At 45.2% G+C, this 16,316-nt stretch overlaps 1 long non-coding RNA gene across 3 annotated transcripts in view; it reads right to left on the bottom strand.

Moving 5' to 3' along the window:
- The window catches only part of LOC134340418 (uncharacterized), a 51,517-nt gene extending 36,665 nt beyond the window's left edge, over positions 1 to 14,852 (bottom strand). For all 3 annotated transcript variants that reach the window (XR_010016549.1, XR_010016551.1, XR_010016550.1), the window contains exon 1: positions 14,751 to 14,852. This is a non-coding gene — a long non-coding RNA (uncharacterized LOC134340418). The remainder of the gene's footprint in view (positions 1 to 14,750) is intronic.
- Positions 14,853 to 16,316: the final 1,464 nt, after the last annotated feature.

Below are 16,316 nucleotides of genomic sequence, written 5' to 3'. Positions count from 1 at the left end.
TTCTGAAAGTGCTGCATTTGGCCAACAAAGCATTTGTCACTCGCCTGAGACGTGCATATGTTGCAACCTAATGAAGCTGCTGTCCCCCTGGGATGGTTTAACAAGATACATAAGAGTGAAAGTTGTGAGATATGAATACCTTCACTTCGCTGTCTCTGCTCCAGATGCTGTCTGCAGATGATACAACTTGGTGACAGCCGTCTTGTGATGACAGATCACTTTTGACCTGTGCAGCAGTCGATAAATGCAGGGCCTCTGATAAGGCTCTTCACGCAAAATAATGCAAGTTTTTTATCCTCACTAACTTCCCTTCTTCACCTCAGTCCCCAAAGGAATTCGCATCCACACTACAGTGCACAGCTCAGTGTCAATGATAATTGAAATGATGCAGAAAATATTAGACAGGATTTCATTTTTGAACACAAGTGCTGCTTTATCCAGCAAATCCAATGAATGTCTGCAGAAGAAATATTCCAAGGTATCATTAAAAGTGAAATAAGAGGACATACTGTACTGAGCAAAAGTACATGTAAAAAAAATTCTGTAAAGTGAGGATGCTTTCAAAAATTATGATGAGTTTCTAAATATCAAAAAAATTACTATAAAGAGCAGTAAACAGTAAAAAAAACTAAATCAAATCAATATTTGGTGTGACTACCCTTTGTCTTTAAAACTGCATCAATACTCTGAGGTTCACTGTTGTGCAGCTGGTAGGTTGTTCCAAGCATCTTGGAGAACTTGCCACAGTTCTTCTGCAGAGTTTGGCTGTCTCGCTTGCTTCTGTCTCTCCAGGTAATCCCAGACAGCCTCGATGATGTTGAGATCAGGGCTCTGTGGAGGCCGTACCATCTGAAACCCCATAAAAACCTAGGGTGCCTAAGTCTTGTAGGTTCAAGATGAGAGGGAAGAGTTATAGTAGCAACCAGAACGGTGACATTTTCGCCCCAGAATGTGGTCAGGATATGGAATGAGCTGTCAGAGGAAGGGGTACATCTGGACAGGTACATGGATTGGAAAGGTTTAGGGCAGGGTGTCCCAACCTCTTTATGCCATGGACCCCTACCATTAACTGAGGGGTGGAACCCCTGGCTTAGAGGGATGTGGACAAATGGGACTAGCTTAGATGAAAATTTTGGTCAGCATGGAATAGATGGGCTGAAGGGCCTGTTTGCATGCTATGTGATTCTATTTCTCTAAGCCTCCAAGCCTGAGCTGATCGGATTGCATGATTAGCAATGGGTGAACAACAAACCGTGGGTGCAGCAAGAGTGGGATGGGACTTGATATTTGAGGACTGCACTGTGCTGAGTTTTGCCATGCTGATCCATTTAAATTGCTGTATTTGTCTGCTCTACTGTTGGACTCCACATATAGACCCTGCAGCAAGTCACAGCTAGGGCAATGTAAGGTCGTGGATCAGGGTGTCTGGGAGAATATAAATATCTGCTAATTTAGTGACATCGATGGAAGAAATTTTAATTATTTCTGAGTTTTTAATTAACCTTTCTTAATTTTTTTAATTGCTTACACTCCGCTGGGGGATAAGTGAACTAGTAGTTTCTGAACACCAAAAGCTTTTAAAATGTTTTACAGCTTTCACAACTGGAAAAGTTTGCCCTGGCTTTGCTGGCCGCCTGGGGCTCTTTGATGTTTTCGGGGGGGGGGATGTAGTTGGAGTCTCTGTGTCTTTGCGCTGTGCTGCCAGAGAGATCCATTTATTGGCTGAAGAATGCCACTGGATGCCAAGCGTGGAGGGTCAGGGGTTAGTGAGATAATCCCAGCGAGTGAATGTACACAGACCATGAGTGCTAATTTCAGGAATGCACCTGAGCCAACACAATGATGGTTAATGCTTTTGAGTACTATACTGTTACATTCCTTAAAACCACTAGGCCTGTTGCCACTCATGTGGACCCCTCGGGTGGCTTACTACTGCACCAAGCTTCCGCGTGTCCCTCAGCGTGCACTCCTGCAGTCTGGAATGTGCCTGTCAGCAGAATTTCTCAATGTGCTGACAGACCAACGAGCTTTGGGCAGACCAAAGGGCGCCTTTCGCCAAGTTGATGTTCATCTCTGTGTGGTATCCCTGGGAACAGCCCGTAGGTCAGGGAATCTTCTGTCATGTAGCTGCTCTGGTTGAACCGTGGCACAGGCCCAAGAAACAGTGCATCTTTCTCCACTCCTTTGCAAACCCACAGTCCGCCAGGGTCAGCAACCATCTTGTCCCCATTTCAGTCATACTGCAGGGAGTGCGCGGTGGGGGTGATGGTGATGCAGGAAGGATCTGACTGGGAGTGCCCCTCACTGCCAGCTAGGCAAGGTCTTGGTGATTGTTGGTGAGGCCTGGTGATGAGGCATTCAGCGAGATAATCGGGACAGTCTGCTTAGGGAAGCATCCCACTGTGTCCATCATGGCCTTCTCCTGCAGTGTCTGCATTTAGCCCTATATTTGTATGAGGATGCCTATATGAGCCAAGTCAGGCTTTCAAAATACTGCCATTACCAGCTCAGTCACCCTACCCTACCTCTCTTTGAACTTACAATAACTGCTTGGCTCTATCTTTTCAAAACCTAACAGCAATATTAGTGACAAAGGAGAAAGTGCAGCTTTCATGAGAAAATTTGATGCTTCTTATTTGTCACATTTAATTGATGATGGTCACCCTGGCAGGTCTGTGCCGTTTATAGTGAGGTAGAATAGAGTGCCTGAACTGGTGAAAGCAGTAATCCCAGCACCTGACTTGGCTCATGTTGGTGGCCTCACAAGGCATGAATATTGGGCTAGATATAGACTGGAAAGCAGAGTAACACTGAAAAAGATGAAGTTCGTGCAAAAGAAGATGAGAAAGCGCTGCAAGATTTTACAACAACAAAAATACAAAAAGGAAACTCATCAGAAGAAGAAATGGCTGATGCACATCCAGAAAGTGAAGAATGATGAATCTAATCATAGCCTTACATGACATAAATATAGGGCTAGATTACATTGGCTCTATCATATGGTTGCATTATTTTATATGAAATGTATGGCCTGTACAATTCTAAACAAATTCTGAATATAATATCTGGCAAAGTTGACAGTTTGATGGTGCAAATGTGCAACGAGGAGAGATAAAGAAACTCGGCAAGGCAGCTGGAGTGACGAGGTACTCTTACAGAATTAATCATCTGGCTATGGATGGTCATTGTTATTCAATTGGGCTACAGCTTTCAGCAATCTTACTTCCACGGTCAATCACTGAAATCAGGAATGGGTTGCCTATTACCCTCTTACTCCATAAGGTTTGCCTGGAAACTTCACACTGATGAGAATTGCTGCATTGGAATGCATGAACCACTGTAGTAAAGTTCCATAACCTATACAAAAAGGTACCCATTAAAATGGACAGCATCGAATCCGTTGGAGAGTGAACAAAGTATAATTACTGATCATTCAGTAATTGTGTGATCTTAATTACTTACTCACAAATAATTTCCCAGGCATTAAAAGCTAATATTCATATATGCAGATTTTATTTCACTTCATCCTAATTAGTGGATTTTTTGTCATAAAAGGTTTCCTTTTATTGATTTTTTTTAAATCTTTCAATCCAATATTTCCTTCTCTCCATCTCACTTTCTGTCCCTGCCATTGGAATAAATATTTTGCCCAGCAGCTCCTCAGTCAATGATGGTTCTTTGCCGTTATCATACACGTATTTGATGCTGTGCACTAAACATACAGCTGACATTGTTGTTTAACCACAGTAGATTCCGGAGAAAAATTGCCCAGGTGGCGCGACATGGTAGCGTTGCGTTTAGCATAATGCTGTGACAGCGCCAGCAGCCCGGGTTCAATTGCATTGTTGTCTGTACGTCCTCCCCAAGTCTGTGTGGCTTTCCTTCAGGCACTCTGGTATCCTTCCACATTCCAGAGGACGTACCAGTTAGTAGCTTCATTGGTCACATGGGCTCAATTGGGCGTTGCGGGCTCGTTGGGCCGGAAGGGTCTGTTACCGTGCTGTATCTTGAAATAAAAAATAAATCTGTAGGCTGATGCCACTCATTCAACACTTGGGATCCAATCCAACCATTAATATGATGCTGTTTACCTGCTTATTTGCAGGGCCAGTATTGCAAAGGATTAGTTATTTGTTTACTGGGCACAGTGCCAGTAAAGGATTAATGCAGCAGATTTGCATTGGAACATTAACAATTATTCACCTATTAAGTTATGAAGGGAAATAATGTTTGCATTCCCTGAAACATAGATGAAGTGTGATTTCATTGGCGGAGTTTAGCTTTTGGCACAATTTGATAGATTAGGTAAAACCTATTGCTAATGAGGAAGAAAAAGGTCAAGAACTTAGGATGGCACGATAGTGTAGCAGTTAGTGTAACACTATTACAGCACCTGTGACCCTGGTTCAATTCTGCTGCTGTCTGTAAGGTGTTTGTACGTCTCCTTATGACTGTGTGGGTTACCTTTGGGTGCCACTGTTTCCTCACATTCCAAAGATGTACAGGTTGGTGGGTTAATTGGCTGCATGGGTGTAATTAGGCAGTGTGGGTTTGTTGGGCTGGAAGGGCTAAATAAAACCATGCTAAATAAAAGTAGTGTGGGCACGTGGCCAAGTGGTTAAGGTCGTGAGTTCGAGCCCCAGCCGTGGGAACGTGTTGTGTCCTTGAGCAAGGCACTTAATCACACATTGCTCTGCGACGACACTGGTGCCAAGCTGTATGGGTCCTAATGCCCTTCCCTTGGACAACATTGGTGTCGTGGAGAGGGGAAACTTGCAGCATGGGCATCTGCCGGTCTTCCATACAACCTTGCCCAGGCCTGCGCCCTGGAGAGTGAAGACTTTCCAAGCGCAGATCCGTGGTCTCGCAAGACTAACGGATGCCTTTAAATAAAAGTAAAATAAATAAAATATAGTCTGAATTTGAGCCAGCAAAGAGTAGGAGCAGCTTCATAGGGCAGTAGAAATTTAGAAATCTTGACTACAAAAAAGCAGTTGTAAACTGAGTTAGTAATTTTAAAACTGAGCAATGAATAGTTTTTAGCTAGATAGGGAATTCAAGGATATAGAACCAGAAAAATTGCATGGTAATTAGATATGAATTGATACGGAAATTCAGATAGTGTTAAACTAAACTAGGAAGTTTGGAGCTTCCTAGTAGCCTCAGGGACAGCTGCTTCCTTTCTGTACACTGCCAAATCTTTCTGAATAATCATCTTCTCAAAGTGTTTGTTATATGCAGTGTTAATGTAAGTTGTGTCATTGTCAAGGTGCACAATTCTCAGGAGATTCATTTTGTAATTAATCACAAGCAGCTCCCAGGTATAACGTGACATCATGCACTGTTCATCTGAACAAGATCAGTTCACCCAGAAAAATAGCGTTTTATAAAACATTGATTGCTGCATGCTCTGCATTTAAATACAGAACAGATTCCATGGTGCTGCAATACCCACTTCTCTTCTTTTGCTGTTTTGTTACCCATAGTGTTCCCATACCAATTACTAGGGATTCTTCTTTGAAAATTGGTGCTCTGCCATAAACAGTATCTCCAACTGCAACAATTCAATGCTTGGTCACTGAAACCTTAAATTATTTCCTATCACATTACAGGGCCGTCTTTAACAGCTTTTTAGATAGGTGATTCTGCCACTGAGCCTGGCTAACTTCATGTCCTGTGTACACAGCAAGAGATGTATTGTACAGATTCTCCCCAGGTTAAAACAGGGCTCTGTTCCTGAGAATCGTTCAAAATCCCGACAGTTCACAAGTCAGAAATGCAGCCACTGGCAATATACTTAAACAAAAACATAGGCCAACCAAGGGCAACGCGTAGCTAAGCTGGGGCGTTTAACTCAACCATTCAGATTTCCCTGCAAGATACAATGATATTACTGTGAACTGAGCTCCCATATGGCAGGAAATGCCTGAAGCCTCACAGCAGCTCACAAATCCATCCCACTGATCTCCTAAGTGCTTGTTTGTCCGTACGTATGGGCTGAACATAAGTTTGACAGTGTTATTCTACATAGGACCTATACATATATAGGGCCTGTACATACTTACATAGAACATAGAAGAGTACAGCACAGTACTAGCCCTTCAGCCTGTGATGTACTGACCTTTAAACCTACTCCAAGATCTATCTATCCATACCCTCCCACATAGCCCTCCCATTTTTTCTTTCATTCCTGTGCCTATCTGTCTCTTAAATTTCCCTAATGTATCAGCCTCTACCACTACCCCGGCTGTGAGTTCCACACACTCACAACGCTCTGTGTAAAACAACTATCTCTGACATTCCCTCTATACTTTCCTCCAATCACCTTAAAATTATGCCCCCCCCCCCCCCCGTATTAGCCATTTTCACCCTAGCAAAATATCTCTGGCTGTCCATTTGATCCATGCCTCTTACCATCTTGTACATCTCTACCAAATTGCCTTTCATCCTACTTCACTCCAAAGAGAAAAGCTCTATCGGGCTTAACCTTTCCTCATAAATCATGTTCTCTAATTCATTAAGCATCCTCGGAAATCTCCTCTGGACCCTCTCTAAAGTTTCTACGTCCTTCCTATAATGAGGTGACCAGAACTGAAAGCAGTACTCCAAGTGTGGTCTAATTAGAGCTTTCTAGAGTTGCAACGTTACCTCACAGCTCTGAAACTCAGTTCTCCAACTAATGAAGGCCAACATACCATATACCTTCTTAAACAGCCTATTAACTTGCACAGCAACTTTGACGGACCTAAGGACTTGGACCCCAAAATCCCTCTCTTCTTCCCTACTGCTAAGAGTCTGCCTTTGTTTGATCTTCCAAAGTGTATTGTTTCACATGTTTTTTGGATAGAACTCCAACAGCCACTTTTCAGCCCAGCTCTGCATCCTATCAATATCCCTTTGTAACCTACAGTACTGTGCAAAAATCATAGGCTGCCTAGATATTTTAAAATGGTATGGCCTCCATAGAGTCCTGATCTCAAGTTTATCAGAATAGGGATTACCTGGAGAGACAGAAGCAAGCTCTCCAAGATGCACAAAGGCCTTACACGTGACAGTACCTCACACATTCACATACAGTATAGTCATCAAGATACTTAACGAACTGATCTAGTGTTATTGTGGAAGCTCAGTCTCCTGGCTGCAATGCACAGACAAGCAGCCATTGGCATTCACCAGGACCATATTATAGGCCACAGTCACTGATTCTCATGGTATGAAGAAAATGTATTAAAAGTTCAAAGTAAATTTATTATCAGAGTACATATATGTCACCATGTACAACCCTGAGATTCATTTTCTTGTGTGCATAATCAATAAATCTATAGAATAATAACCATAACGGAATCAATGAAAGATCACCCAACTAGGGTATTCAACCAGCGTGCAGAAGACAACAAACTGTGGAAATACAAGAAGAAGAAATAATAATATATAACTATATATATATATAAGCAATAAGTATCAAGACCATGAGATAAAGAGTCCTTTAAAATGAGTCTATTGGTTGTGGGAACATTTCAATGATGGGGAAAGTGAAGTTCAAGAGCCTAATGATGGAGGGGTAATAACTGTTCCTGAACCTGGTGGTGTGAGTCCTGAGGCTCCTGTACCTGCTTTCCGATGGCAGCAGTGAGAAAAGAGCATGCCCTGGACGGCGGGGGTCCCTGATGATGTAGGCGGCTTTCCTGGGAGAGTGTTTCATGTAGAAGCTGGCTTTATCCGTGATGGGCTGGGCCGTATCCACTACTTTTTGTAGGATTTTCTGTTCAAGGGTATTGGTGTTTCCATACCAGGCTGTGATGTAGCCAGTCAATATACTCTCCACCACATATCTATAAAAGTTTGTCAAAGTTATAGATGTCATGCCAAATCTCTGCTAGCTCCTAAGGAAGTAGAGGCACTTACGTGTTGGACCCAGAACAGCTTCTCTGAAATAATAACACCTAAGCATTTGAAGTTGCTGACCCTGTCCACGTCTGATCCTCCAATAAACTGGCTTATGGACCTCTGGTTTCCTTCTCCTTGGTCTTGGTGACATTGAGTAAGAGTGTTATTATGGCACCGCTCATCTCCCTCCTATATGCTGATTCATGACCACCCTTCATTTGGCCTATGACAGTGGTGTCATCAGCAAACGTGAATATGGCACTGGAGCTGTGCTTAACCTCAGTCATAAGGGCAAAGCGAATAGAGTAGGGGGCTAAGCGCACAGACCTGTGTATTAGCACAGTTACTGATACTGATAACATGATGAAGCAGATAGGGCCACAATTATGGAGTCTGACAGTGTGAGTTAGCTTTGCTCAGACATAGTTACAAAGACTGTTCCAATGAGGGAACTGAGATTCCATCCAGCTTCTGAAATTGATAATGTAAGGGACCTGTATTTGCAGCCGATGATGATGATAGCGTGAGGGGACGGAACTAACAGAAACTTGCTGAGACTGAACAACTGAGGGAATTGTGTTAGCACTGACTTACTGAGACCCGTATTAACACCCAGTTACTGAAACCAATACTTTGAGGGAGCTGTATTAACACATTCTAAAACATAGAATGAAGGACCTGTATTGACCCTATGTCCTTACATAAAGAGCTACCCGGTCGTGTTTGGCACGTTCGCATTGACAATTAACAATTTTTAAAATGCACCATAGAAAACACCCTATCTGGATGCATAACGGCTTGATACAACCGCTGCTCTGCATGTGACGACAAGAGGGTCTCGGCCCAAAACATTGACTGTTTATTCCCCTCCATAGATGCTGTCTGACCTGTTGGGTTCCTCGGACACTTTGTGAGCGTTGCTCAAGGTTTCCGGCATTTTGCAGAATCTCGTGTTTAGAAACTAGAGAGTTGTAAATGCAACTCAGAACATCACAGGAACCAGCGTCCCCTCCATGGACTCTGTCTACACCTCTCACTGCTCAGTAAAGCAGCCAGTATAATCAAAGGCCCTTCTTACCCCAAACATTCTCTCTTCTTCTCTCTCCCATTGAGCAGAAGATATAAGACCCTGTAAACATGTACCACCAGGTTCAAGGACACCTTCTACTCTGCTGTTATATGGTTCCCTGGTACAATAAGATGGACTCCTGACCTCACAATCTACCTCGCTATGATCTTCTATATTATTATTTACCTGCACTGCACTTTCTCTGTAGAGATTACTCTTTATTCTGCATTGTTATTTTTTTTACCTTATTCTACCTCAATGCACTGTGTAATGATTTGATCTGTATGAACAGCATGCAAGATGAGCTTTTCACTATATCTCAGTACATGTGACAATAATAAACCAATTCCAATACCACTAGAAGTGAACCTGTCATACGGTTGTATCTAGGATCCTCTGAGGATTCTTTTTCAGTAGATAAAATGGCTGCCCAGCAGTTGTCCCAGCAATACATTTTAATAACCAAGAACACCTTGTCATACAGAAGAAATCTTAGATGTTCCCTGAAGCATTTTTTGAAAGCCATGACCCCAGTCCTGAAAAACTCATATTTGTCACTCTAAGAGCATGTTTGATATTTTCTGAGATTAACTCAAGTTTGTAAGTATTTTCAGATTGCAAGTATTATTTGCTTCAGGCCATTTTGAAAATTGTATCTAGTAGCACGCTTGAATACAAAGAGATTCCCAGTGATCTGAAAACATCTCAGAATCAAATACTTCATATTTGCAGCGTTGTTTTGATTTATGAGAGAGCCTATTTAATGTAAAATTAAACATGTTCTTCTAGAAGTTAAATCTATGAGATGGAAGAATTCTTTTGCTGCTCCTGCTGTGACTTCAGATCTACTAAAGCTTATGATTCTGTTCATTTGTTCCCCGTCGACGTCCTCCGATCGTCACCGACCCTCGGACCCTCGCTCCAAGTCCTCTCCATTCATGTCTTCTCTCCTCATCTCTCCCGGCAAAAGCCCTCAAAATCCCTGCTCCCAGACCCACAAGAAAGAACAACATCCCTCTCATTGGATAGCACACATTCCAAAGCCCCGTTATCTCTCCTCATAACCCAAACATTGCTGCTACAGAGAAACTATTACCTTAGCAGTGAAACATTACAGAGAGACCATTACATTAGCAGTGAAACCTTACAGCATGTTACTATCCCCCCCCACCAAATTTAGCCATGTCCTCATGACGTTGAGATAATTCACCAACACTTCCTGCAAAACGCAAAGTCCAATCTGGTTGTAAAAGGCTGTGACAAAGCTCCCCAAAACGGTAGGGGTCACACTCTGTTCTCCCAGTGCTATGTAAGCCAGCCTATCCAGTGGTCTCCTAATTCTCTGAGACCTCCGCACCCCCTCACCTCATTCTTCAGGTTCAGACGCTACGAGGGATATTTCTGGTCTGCCTGGTGAGGCCTTCCCCAACCTATCACTTGTGCCCACATGCAACTCGGACCCCTCTGTCCTGTGGTCAAGCCCTGCTCAATCCCTTGCAGGGTCCCGCTACAACCCAGGCTGTCCACAGATAGCCCCCCCCCCACTTCACCTGACTCAGCGGGAGAAGGGCTGGAAGTCTCTTCCTCAACCAATGGGGAGTTAGCGAAAGGCAGCATGTACCACACATCCAGATCCTCATCCTCTGGATCAGTATCCCTTTCAGGGGTGAGGACCAGCCGGCCTAACCTCTCCTGCTGTGGGCACTGCAGTCGCTCCGCGTTTCAACAGAGTCCTCTTACTGGGTGTAGGCTCCAAGTCGGACTCTGGTTCTACCTGCACCTCTTGTCCCAGAGGAAGCAGGTGGTTCTGATGGAGAATCTTGACAGGCCCATTCCCATCCTCTGGTTTCACCTGGAAAACGGGTAGGTTTGGCATCTGACTCTCCACCACATAGGGTGTGGCCGCCCAATGGTCCACCAACTTATGCTTCCCAGGTAGCCCCAAATTCCTTATGAGGACCCGGTCTCCCGGCAGGAGCTGGGAGAACCTCACCTTTTGATCATACCTCCTCTTATTTCCTTGATTCTGCTTGGCAGCTGCGACCCCAGCCAATTCATAAGCTCTCTTCTCCTGTCAGACACATACTTCAGATAGGTCTTTGGTGGCATGTCGCCCTCATCAGTTCCAAAGCAAAGGTCAATGGGCAACCTTTCCTCGTGCCCAAACATCAGGTAGTATGACGCGTACCCGGTAGCTTCACTTTGGCTACATTTGTAACTGTGGACCAAATGCCCAATATGTTGACTCCACCAGCTCTTCTTGCTGATCTCCAGGGTCCCGAGCATGTTTAGCAAGGTCTGATTAAACCTCTTAGGCTGGGGTTCACCCTGCGGATGATGGGGTGTGGTCCTCGACTCCAAGCATGTCCAGTAACACATGGATGAGTCTGCTCTCAAAATCCCGCCCCTGATCATTATGTATGCACCTGGGAAGGCCATAATAAATGAAATACTTCTCCCATAGCACTTTGGCCACTGTAGACGCCCTCTGGTCCTTGGTAGGAAAAGCCTGTGCATATCTGGTGTAGTGGTCCGTGATGACTAAGCCCAGTTGTCGCGTTGCTGGCATCGGGTTCTATTGATAGGAAATCCATACACACCAGGTCCTGGGGCCCTGCGCTCTGCAAGTGGGACAAAGGAGCTGCCTGCATAGGCAGTGTCTTCCGCCGTATGCATTGAATGCACGACTTGCAGTATTCTTTGATCTCCGACTTCATTTGGGGCCAGTAAAACCGATCTCTGAGCAATCCATAGATCTTTTCCACCCCCAAATGTCCAGAATCATCATGAAGTGGCTTCAATACAATCCTCCGATACTTCTCCGGCAGAACCAGCTGGCAACGCCGAGGTCGGTCCAGGGGGTGACATGACCTGATATAAGATCTGGTTCCGCAACTCCAACCAAGACCATTCTCTCAGTATGGAGGCACCTCCACGTGTTTCGTCTTCTTTGCATGAGCCATGTCTCCCTTTTCGACTGCTGACCAAATGGTACCGATGCCCGGATCATCTTGCTGAGCAGCTGCCACTTCCCCAGAACTGAATTCCAGCAACTGATTTGTCTTCAGAGCAGTCAGGTTACAGTAAACTTGGGGAATGGCGTCATCAGAAGCTCTCATTTGATCCACCGCTCGATCCTGCCCACCACTTCACACCACTCAGACAGGCCAGTGCGTCTTCGATCCTCGGGACCGTATACTGGTCAGGGATGGTGCATCTGCTCAGAGTCCTATAGTCCACACATATTCGCACCTTCCCATTCTTCTTTCGGGCCACTACTATTGGAGACGTATAGGGGCTTCGGGACTCTGTGATGATCCCAGCTTCCTTCAACTTACACAAATGTTGCCAAACGTCCTCCACCTCTGTAGGGGCCAGCCTCCGCTCTCTAAACAGGGTGTCCTCAGTCACCCGGATAGTGTGACAAGTGCTCTTGGAACAACCCGCACCAATCTCGTCAGTGGAAAAGACACCTTCAGCATCTTCTCTACCAACCTCCTCTTCCAACCCGCAGGAACTGGAGAGTCCCCGAAGTTGAATGGCTCAGTCAACTTTCCCCCTTTTTCCAATCGTTTCTCCCCAGCTTGTCTTACAGGGACACTAGACTTTACCGTCACCGGGAACAGATGCGCCAGGGGCATCCCCCGCTTGAAGGCGACCTCCCTCTTTGTAGTGTTCCTGACAATCACTGTCATCCTGCTTGCCTGTACAACCGAGGGCTTCTGCAATTCGGGACTCACCAGTACCCCAGCAGGAAATCCCAACTGCCCCTCGTGGTCTTCTGGAGCGTCCACTAAGAGGGCCTCGACCTCTTGGGGGTCCCCATCATTCTCGCTACTTCCCCGGGCTGTACCACCACTGGCTTTGACTGGGTGAACCACACAGTCCCTCGTCTAAATTTGGTATCCGGCCCAATGTAGCCATACACTTCCTCAAAAGCAGCTCAAAACCCCGGGTGCACGGGTTCTCAGAAAGCTCTCGCCACCCTTCTCCTTGCAGGCCCCCATGAGCCTCCTCACAAGAGGTTGTGTTGACCCCACCAGAGTTGAAATGCCGTTCCTCTCAACGGGGTCAATAGTAAATGCTTCAGAAGCTGGTTGTAAAACGAACGGTATAACAACGTGACCTGCAACCCAGTGTTGAGTATGGCTTTAGCATAAATACCCTCTATCCATAGTGACACACTGGAGCATGGTACCACTAAACCTTCAGGATTGGGCCTTTCACTTTCGGGGGTTCCTTGGTACATTGCTGGGAACGTGTTCCCCCAGAAACACCAGGCCATTCCCTCACTGGGTCTCCTCTAAGTTTTCCCAACGACTCTCTCTGCTGAGGTATCCGGGGGCTCACTCTCCTTCTGGCGTGACACCTGCTGCCAGTAGCTGTCCACATTGTTCGTCCCCTTGGGGAATCCGCCCCCCATCAGCTCCATCATATGGGAGGGAGGTCACACCCGCTGATAACAACCGACATATCTCTGTTCTCAACTCTGCCGCAATCTCCTCTACTGCTCCCTGGGGCAGGCTATCCGGGGTCACTACTGAGGACTGTACCCTGCTGACGGAGGCCTCCCATACCTCCAACGCATTCTCCTCTTCCGGTACCTCTCTGATCAGCTCAACAAAAGATGGAGGTGGACGCATCTTACGAGACTATCAGAAACCCCAAGCAATCAGGCCCTGGGACTGGGCGCCCCTGGCTATCTGGTCCACTCTTAACTGATCCACCTCAGCTGCCTGAATGACCCCTCTGCGCCACAAGCAATTTAGCTGCCTCTCTCACCAAAAAATATAAGCAGAAAGCTTCTCCCCCTTCTCCTGACGCATGTTCTGAAACCCTGCCGTGAGCTCCATTGGGCTTCCTGTCAGGCCAAAAGCGCTGTCCAGTGCTTGCATGTAATTGACAGCTGTCGCTACGGGATACCACAACCTGACAGCTCTCACAACATCAGCAGCCCACCCAGTCGAACTCTCAACCAATCTCTGTCGCTTTACATCATCAGGGCCCTGCCACTCGTCTAACAACTGAGAGGTCCACTCCGCCCAAGCCTCATACTCCTCCTCCCCTTTAGGGGTGGGCGTTATTCCAGAGAATAGGCAGAGCCTACCATAGCGGGGACTCTGAACCTGGGCACTTTTCATTTATTCCCCAGAGAGGCAAGGGCGGATACTAACTCAGAATTCCCACTCTTTACTGGGGGACGTGGACTAATTAGATATTCCAAATCTGGCCACTGTTTCCCCTCACTCCTCAGAAATGAGAGAACCCTGTCTTTGAAATCTCTGTCCCCAGCTACCGCTACGTCAGCGCTGGTCTGCATTAAAACGAGAGCTGCGCCCGCCATTTTACCAATTGCAACTTTAACGGTACTTAACAGGCGAATTAACAATTCATCCAGTGTACGAATATCTACTCCACTGGTTCAATGCTCAGGGTAATCACACAGCATCCAATGAAATCAATTCCGTACGAGCCCCCACAATTGTAACTCTCGATTTGGCTAGTGGCTTAATCTAGGGGAAGACAGCCCTCGGCCCGGCCAAACTTAAGAAATCTTATTTGGGTTGATGCTGCGTGATGAGTCCCCTGTTACAAATCAGTACCACGAAATAACAAACAGTACACAGTATGCGATTAAACAATTGAGCTTTATAATTCTTAATTTGACAATGTGGTTAATAAAGAAACAAAAAAAAGAAAAAGGCCCACTCTCATGAAACAGTCTAATGTGCAATGTTAGAGCTCATGGTTCTGTTCATTTGTTCCATGTCAACCTCCTCCGAGTGTCACTGACCTTCGGACCCTCGCTCCAAGTCCACTCCATCCAGTGGTCTACCAACTCTCTCCATTTGTGTCTTCTCTCCTCATCTCTCCCCGGGAAAAGCCCTCAAAATCCCTGCTCCCAGACCCACAAGAAAGAACAACATCCCTCTCATTGGATAGCCCACATTCCAAAGCCCTGTTATCTCCAGTCATAACCCAAACATTGCTGATACAGAGAAACCATTACCTTAGCAGTGAAACATTACAGAGAGGCCATTACATTAGCAGTGTAACCTTACAGCATGTTACACCTGTTTTTGAAACTGTAAGTTGGCAATGAGGGACAATAGCTAGTGCAGTCATAGTTTAAAGGCAAATGCCTCCCCTCAAACTGTGCCTGTGGTAACCCAAGAACAATTCTACTACCCAATGGCCAATGCGCAAAATGCAAAGCAAAATGTATGCTGGAAATCTGCAGTAGAAGCAGAAAATGCAGGAAGTACTCACTCAGCAGGCCAAATGGTACCTGTGGAGAGAGAAATAGGCTCGTAAAACGTTATGTGGCACAAAATTTTGATTGGACTGATCAATTTGTGGGGAAGTAAGACATGTTGCGCTCGGGGGTCCTCTGAAGCAATGTTCCATTACGCATGATGCACAAGACGTGTGTGTCTGATGTACTCCAACACACACAAATATCTCTCCTCTGTCAGCAGGAAAAAGCATTGCTGAGAGTCGATCAGTTGGGCGGGGGGCTGTGGTGAGACTGAAGGACCATGAGGGTGGTGAAATGGATTTGGAATTTTGCATCTCTATGGAAAAGAGTCAGGGTTGGAAAATGAGCCATTAGGAGCTGATTTGGGTCATCTACAATTATTGTTTGTCATTGATACCATTGGGTGGAAGGGGCTGATGATATGATTTGGCAGGTCCAGTGGTAGCAGGCTTGAAGATACTGTTGGATCCTGATGTTTTTGCAATCCAAAGTTACTTCAGAAGTCAAGATTAAGGCATAAAATCTGGTGCTCACTTCCATTTTTTTAAGTGTTACAAGAACAAAGAAAGACAGTGGGACTAGGCAGAAAATGGTTCGGCATAGCCAAGAAGGGCCAAAAGGGCTGTTTCTGTGCTGTAGTTTTTCTATGGTTTCTATGGAACAAATTTATACTCAGATTAGAGATAACAGAATTCCACTGATAAAAGGTAGCCTATTACATAGCCAGATTCAAGTAGCTACAGAAAACTAAGTTTTAGTAAAATACAGAAGCAACTGTACTGTAATTGCTGGAAAATTCACTGGAAAGTTACATGCATATAGACGATTATATAAAAATACAAGCAAGCACTAGAAAGCTAATCTACAAGAAAAATATCAATTCTACACCCTAATCCAAAAATACCAAAGCAAGAGCTGGTAGGTAGCGGGAACTGGAGCCAAGGGACAAGTACAATTTTTAAAAGGGCACCTTCATGTAAGATACGTGAGCCAGAAGCATGGACATGAACCAGGTCAGGCTGGCAGTTTTTAATCAACACTGAAGCATGCTCCAACTACTTTGTGAAGGCTTGTTTCTTCGCAGGTGAATTTTACAAAAGT

The sequence above is a fragment of the Mobula hypostoma genome, chromosome X1 (assembly GCF_963921235.1).
Source record: "Mobula hypostoma chromosome X1, sMobHyp1.1, whole genome shotgun sequence".
In the NCBI taxonomy this organism is placed as follows: domain Eukaryota; kingdom Metazoa; phylum Chordata; class Chondrichthyes; order Myliobatiformes; family Myliobatidae; genus Mobula; species Mobula hypostoma.
Note: the sequence above shows the minus strand (reverse complement) of the source record. Positions and strands in the feature narration are given on the sequence as shown.